The 7,067-nt window shown below is 34.9% G+C and overlaps 1 protein-coding gene across 1 annotated transcript in view; it reads right to left on the minus strand.

The window, feature by feature from the left end:
- LOC107678918 (tenascin-R-like) overlaps positions 1-7,067 on the minus strand; it is a 158,601-nt gene that overhangs the window by 111,460 nt on the left and 40,074 nt on the right. The window contains exon 2 of the mRNA XM_016474320.1: positions 4,976-5,008. The gene's annotated coding sequence lies outside the window, so the exon portion shown is untranslated. The remainder of the gene's footprint in view (positions 1-4,975; positions 5,009-7,067) is intronic.

Raw genomic sequence — 7,067 nt, forward strand, 5'->3', positions numbered from 1 at the left:
CAGGGCCTAAAACTAACTTTTTGCCACACCTGCCAATGGCCGGTGACATTATCAAATTTACCGGCCAAACATTTTTTTTACTGGCCATGAAACTCTTTTTGCAAAAACAGGCTGTTATTACTACTACAATGACTAAACATATTTACAATGTTTTTAATTTGTCCTGCTGGTGCATTTTCCCTCAATTTTACCTATTAATTATAGCCATTCAACATTACAGTATAATTGAAAGCCATTATTTTTAACATTTAATATATAACAACTTTTAATTTAAGTGATTTTAAAACAATCTTCACATAAACTGTATTATATATGCATAAACTATACATATTAATCTTTATTCAAGATATAAAAGTTAATCAGCGACTAGAACAGTCCAAGGATTTCTTTTTTTTCTTTTGTTCTTTGATATACATCAATGACAGACTTCAGCAGGTTTCACTTTAAAATCAGTGCTGTCTCTTTAGAACCTGATGACGCGGGTCTGACACACATCCGATTGTCTCCCAACGCTTTACGGTCATTTATAACTCCGTTTACAAGGTAACTCGCCAAAACCGCGCATTTTGACATAATGTGTGTGTTTTCGTGCGTTGAAGCACTACTGGTGAGCTGTCTGAAGCGGCTCAGCGTATGTGTACAGCCGAACGCGCAGCCTTTCAAACTATACTTCACTGCACCGTTTCTGCGGCGTAACCCCAGGTATGTGTCGCCGCATTCTTGGGTTATGAAGAATAAAGAAGAGAAAAGTTAATCTTGCGAAATGAAGCATCAAAATCTTCTCAGGTAAAATCTGTCTAGGGACAAGCAGGCCATCACACTGCTCTGACCTTATCAGCCTGTTTGTATCCTATTATTCGAGTCGCTCTTGTCGCTTATGACAGAACAGCTAATCACGATGATCTTGTCTTCGGACAAGATTATTTTATTCGCTTATGTATATATGTGTATAAAACTAAGGGACTACCTCATGCATTCTCCAACAGATGACCTAGTTTAAAAGTTTGAGGTAAAGTAAGTTTCAGAGATGGTGATTCATGCTATTAATTAATAAATAAAATAATCTGCAACAAATAATACCAGTAAATGACAATGAACTATTGTCAGTTAACAGTCAAATTCCACATAAAAGAAAAGGCCTGAAAGCCAAGGTACTCCACAGCTGTCAAGGATAATAAAATGTTTCACTTTCATTTAATGCAGTCATTTATCACGTTTAAACTGCGAAACAAAAAGGTTAAGTGAGATCCCACGAGATATATGCTTTAACGTCAACGGTTTCCGCCACAAAGAGCCAAGTCATCCATGGCCTCTTGTCTGTCTTCATTGCTGTTAATAACAGTATGAAACTCAAGGGAACACAAAGTCTTCAGTATGGTCCTCAAGAGAGTGATCCCCCTGCTCCAGCAGGAGGACGAGGACGGCAGGATCATCCATAAACAAAAAAAAACTGACAAAAACGAAAAACCAAAACGTGGGGAAACACGCCGCTTTACTTTATAAGGTCCGGTCTTCAGTCACGGGTGTGGTGCGGGAGAGAAGTACGAACAAGACGAATATAACAATAAACTGTTCTTTAATAATCCACATACAAGTAATCCATAGCAGGGAAGTAGCATACACACACACCAGGGTAATGCAGACGTACACATCGACGAGACCGGACAAAGAAACACTGAACTGAATACAACTTATATAGGGATGATAACAGATGAGACACACCTCCATGGCCTCTTGTCTGTCTTCATTGCTGTTAATAACAGTGTGAAACTCAATCAATGAAAGCAATTCATTTCGTTTTGCATGCTAATCATTCAGCAATGCTGAACACATAAGCCCTTATTTGAGAAGCGCATGAATTGTGGCAACAGTTCCTGCTCGCTCCAGCTGTAGAGCTGAAATGAAAAACTTATTGAGACAAGTCAACACTGATTGCACTGTACTCTATTAAAACGCAAATATTTATGCTGTGACATTTTCCACAAATCAATAACTTAATCCACTTTCTGCCAAATGCTTTTGAAAAAGGCCATGCTGTAATATAACGGTCTGGCCTTTTAACTACAAAAGCCTTTCTGTGAATTGAAGTCTGGACCCTGAATCCATCCATTCTCATCTTGGAGGGAGAAGGTCTAGCTGTGTGTGTGGCTATATTCACACCAAAGCAGAATACAGTATCTGTCCTTAGTGCTAAATACAGTTTACACACATTTTATTATGAAAATGAAGAGTCACAACTCATTCTTTTTCTAAGCATTTAGCATTTTTAAGCATTCTTTTAGCATTTAAATAGACAAATTATTGTTGTAGTCCGAACTAGTTTTTAAACCGCATGTAAACATATTGCTGTTCAAAGGTTTGGGGAAGTAAGTTTTATTTTTGAAAGAAATTAACACTTTTCTTCAGCAAGGACAGATTACATTTGATCAAAAGTGACAGTAAAGACTGTTTTACACTGTTACAAGTTTCAAATAAATGCTGTTTTTTTTAAACTTTCTATTAATCAAAGAATCTTAAACTGTTTTCAGAATTGCATGAAATAAACAATGAATTCTGAGCTTACATCTCGAAATTCTGACATTTTCCTCAGAATTCTCAGTTTAAATCTCGCAATTCTGTTGACATTTATCTCATAATTTTAAATGTTATTTTTGCATTTGCAAGTTTATATCTCACAATTCAGACATTTTATATTTTTACATTTTATTTTTTTTATAAATTAAATTTCATTGTAATATTAAAATTTTTATATCCTGAAATTCTGAGTTTAAATCTCGGATTTCTGATTTTTTTTTTTTACCCTGTGGCAGAAACAAGTCAAGTCAAGTTAAGTCAAGTTGAGCTTTATTGTCATTCTGCTGCATGTGGGGACATACAGTGGAACGTTTTCTTTCTGCAGGTTACATCGTTACACCAAGTGACTGTGACTTTATGAGAGAGTCATTTAAATCACCTATTCAAGCAATTCATGAGCTAAACAACTGACTTTCTTTATGAGTGAGTCATTGAATCATTTATTCAACTATTATGCTTAAAAACATTCATTCAGAAAATAAACAAGTCGTTGTCTTAATTAGCGAGTCGTTATATTATTCGCAAATGATTAGTTAAAAAAAGCTGAATCATTCAGCCACTTTTTATAATGTCTACTTCAGTAATCCAATGTCTTTAATTTTTCTTTTTATGATCTGGAGGATTTTTCTCAGCAAATATTAAGTGTTATTTTAGTATTATTAATATTTAATTTTTAATATTTTTTATTTTACTTTTAATTTTATTGTTAATAATTGTGTTTGGTTTTTGTAGTTTTTATTTTTTATTTTTTTAAATATATCTATTTATCTTTCTTTTATTTACTTGTAGTAATTTTAGTAATTTAACTTAAACTTATTTCAATTAGTTGCCAAGGCAACTCATTTAATTTTAGTTACTGAAAACGATTTTGAATAGTTTTAGTTAACAATAGATATATACAGTTAATTTGATTAATTAATCAGCATGTCCTGTTGTTAATTAATTTTCTCATTGATTGTCATTCATAGTCTTCCAATATAACTGGTTTAAACTAGTGTGAAACTACTTAAACAGCCTAATGAAAATATGGGATCTTTTTTTTCCCTTTCCAGATCTACCATCCTTTGTCTTCTTATCCCAGGTTGAAAATAAGTCTCAAGGCAGGAGTTGAGGTAGGGCCCATGTTGAGGTAGAGTAACTGATTGTTTGGCCCGGCTGCGCCATTCGCTTTTTAAGGGTATGAATCTAATGCCATTCCTCCTCATTACAGTACAGGCTTCCAATGCCTGTGCTAATTCCTCCACCAATTCCTTAGAGAAATCTCTCCGCTGCCCTGGCTAGCATAAATCATTTTTATCGCTGGTACTTCGGCCTCAACAAGCTTCCATACATAAGAGACTTTCAATAATAATAATAATAATACATTATATATATATACTTTTGAACAGTAGATGTACTTCGTGTGAACCTAGTCTATGTGAAATAACCAGCTTCTATAATTTGTCTTTGCGGACAGCCATTAATTTTTCTATTTCATTTTTCATCTGGGCCCTGCTCTTTACCAGCAGAGATATAACAGTCATCGGTGTCTCCAAAACCTGACAAAGTGCCCCAGTGTGGGCCTAATAAAGATCCTTTATGAGGCTGAGTGCATTTGCAGGACTTAAAAAAAGCATTGGACTCCACTGATTTCATGCACAATGTGGTTTATTTACACGTCCTCTCTATCTGTTATCAGACACAGGCTGCTATTGTTTTCTTTAGTGTGGGCCACTTATGACGCTTATTTTGCGAGAGGTGTTACTTTAAGTGTGACTGGCATGAGGAGTGGCCAGTCTATGGTGTATTTTTATTTTCCCCTGATTGTCTTTATGTACATCTCTCATATACAGAAGTATTTCAAATGATTTTTAGGAAGGAGGGGAGGTGAGCTTCACAATTGAGTGATGTCTTTGCATTGATTTAGCTCCTGGGTAGGTAGAGACCACAATTTTCCCTGTGTGAAGCAAAATCAGCTATTAAATTGACTGAAATGCCATTTTGTTACACTGTATGGTGCCATTTGCATGACATTGTTTTTGTTTGAGGACTAAACCAAAACAGTACTTTACAATGAAGGTTTGACAGTGATAAAGATTTACCCTGCTGAACTTTTAACACAAGGCAGTGTGATGCTTTTGTTAGACTGACAAGAAAACGCTGCCCACTGCATTGAACCTTCAAATTCTCTTTTTCCTCCGCCATCAGCTTGGATTAGATTTTTTTTTATCAATATTTTATTTATAAATGCAGTAAGAAAAACAGAGGACAAAAATATATAAATAAAAACAGTTATGTCAGGCATCTGGTTTTATATTTTGTTAGAAAATGTGCTATTTTTATAAGCAAATCATATCAGATTGGAATGTATGGTTTTAATTTGCATTAATAAAAAAAAACATTGAACATCTATCACACTTACCCTCTGATGTATTGCAAAGTCCCCAGTGGTCTTCTGAAAAAAGGAGAAAGAAAAATAGCATCACAATTATTTTCATCAAGCCATCCAATGTAATGATTTAACCTTTTTTCAAATTCTCAAAGGTGGAAACTCAACCTTTTAAAAGCAAGTTACATAATAATTCAGTCTTTTTCATAATTCATAACAAGCACAGCATGAACTGTACTGTAACACAAATATCTGAACGGTGGGAGATAAACATTAAGCTCTGTCAGACGCCCCCAAACCACCATTTGATGCTCTATGTCGTTTGCTTTAAAGAGGCCGGTCCTTTGGTTAAAAGGGTCATAAAAACATAACAACACTTGCACGTTTATGTAAATATGGGCATGTTAAAAACAGAAATATATAGAATAGAGAAGCATTACATCTAGTCACAAATCCCTTTGTGCTTGCAGTCTTAAGAAATGCTTTCATGGTTAGACAAAATCTCTGTAGTTTGCTGAAGAACGCATAATTAGGCACTATTTTTGCTCTGCTTATAAATGCTTCTTTTGAGGAAGAAATTAACAGAGGTTGTTCTGTACCTAATAAGCAATGTCTTTCATTTCTCCTTTCATTTCATAAGCAGAGTGCAAAACCATCCTTCAGTTAACAGCTGCTCAAAAAGGATTTTCTTTTCTACAGAATGTATTATTGGTAAACACCGTGCATTAGTTCAAAATAAAGTTAAAGATTACAAAAGGCATAAAATATCAGTAATGTGGATACCATATGCAGAGTTATGTGGCCCAATTAGTTTGTTTGGAGATGTTTACAACTAAGGAGAAGCTTAGCAACTGTCATATGAATGTGCTGCTGATGATTTATAGGAAGCGCTTATTCTACAATAAATCACTCTATGACCTGTGTAATTTGCTTATTAGTCAACGATGGTAATTTTTTATGTATTGATTAACTGACAGTATGAATTATTAATTTGTCATTCAGATAAAGATGTTATAATTTTTATGAATAGTTGTAATCCATTAGTGTTGTTTTGTAGGTTACATGTTACACCAGTAGGTGGCGACAAGTGACTGTTTTTATGAGTGAATCATTGAGTCATTCATTCAGCCAATTCGTTCAAACAATCTGATACATTCAGGGACGAAACTAGTGCGTCTTTATGAGTGAGTCACTGAATCATTCATTCAACCTATTTGTTCAAAAACGCTAATTTATTCAGGAATGAAACACCACTACTGTGTGTTGCCATTTTTTGGAACTAGTTATGTTGGCGGACCAAAAACAGATAAAGCTAAATGTAAGTGACTCAGTATTAACCTGTTGTTTAATAAAACTGGATTGACAATATAACACTCGCAGTTGTGCTGTTTTTAGGATTATCAAGGCTGCAGATGACCATGCTCATGTGATATTGCTTATGTTTCTCAGATGATTGTTTATTATTATTTTTTTCCATTTAATCATGAATCATTTTATTACATGTAATTGTATTTGAATAATTTGTCACATTGAAAAGGAAAATTCAGACTGAAACAGAATGTCACATATTCTCACAGGTCTTTGGTGTGAAAGCAGAGAAATCAATGACACTTTTTAAAGTGAAGGGTGACCCTCAAAGCAGGACAGATCTATAGACAGCACATTAGTCCTCTGTGATGACAGACGTGAGTTTGAATGATTAATGATGCATGTGGTTCAAATAGAGACTTATTGATGTGACCTTTGAATGTAGGAATTTGGTGCAAATGGAATGACATAAATCCGTAGGATTTATCCTTCCTGACATTTCCATACCATCATCATCCTTGCCTGGAGAATAGAATAGTGTAGAATTGTGGCACAGATGTTATGCACTGAACATGTGGAAATAACTCTGAATATTATTCAGAGAGTAAAACAGAGCGTTAGGTGACGTGTGTATATTGTAGGGCTGCACGATTAATCGCATGCGATATTTAACGCGCATCTTATCAGTAAAGCCGGTTCTGTAATCAGCGGTAAATCTCCATCACCTGCGGGCTTTCACATTGAGCAGCATTAACTACACAGAGCCGTTGTTCACTGATGAGCTGCGCAAAAAATCGCGCGAATATGAACGTGGTTT

This window comes from Sinocyclocheilus anshuiensis, unplaced genomic scaffold (assembly GCF_001515605.1).
Source record: "Sinocyclocheilus anshuiensis isolate Anshui unplaced genomic scaffold, SAMN03320099.WGS_v1.1 scaffold1576, whole genome shotgun sequence".
NCBI classification, from domain to species: domain Eukaryota; kingdom Metazoa; phylum Chordata; class Actinopteri; order Cypriniformes; family Cyprinidae; genus Sinocyclocheilus; species Sinocyclocheilus anshuiensis.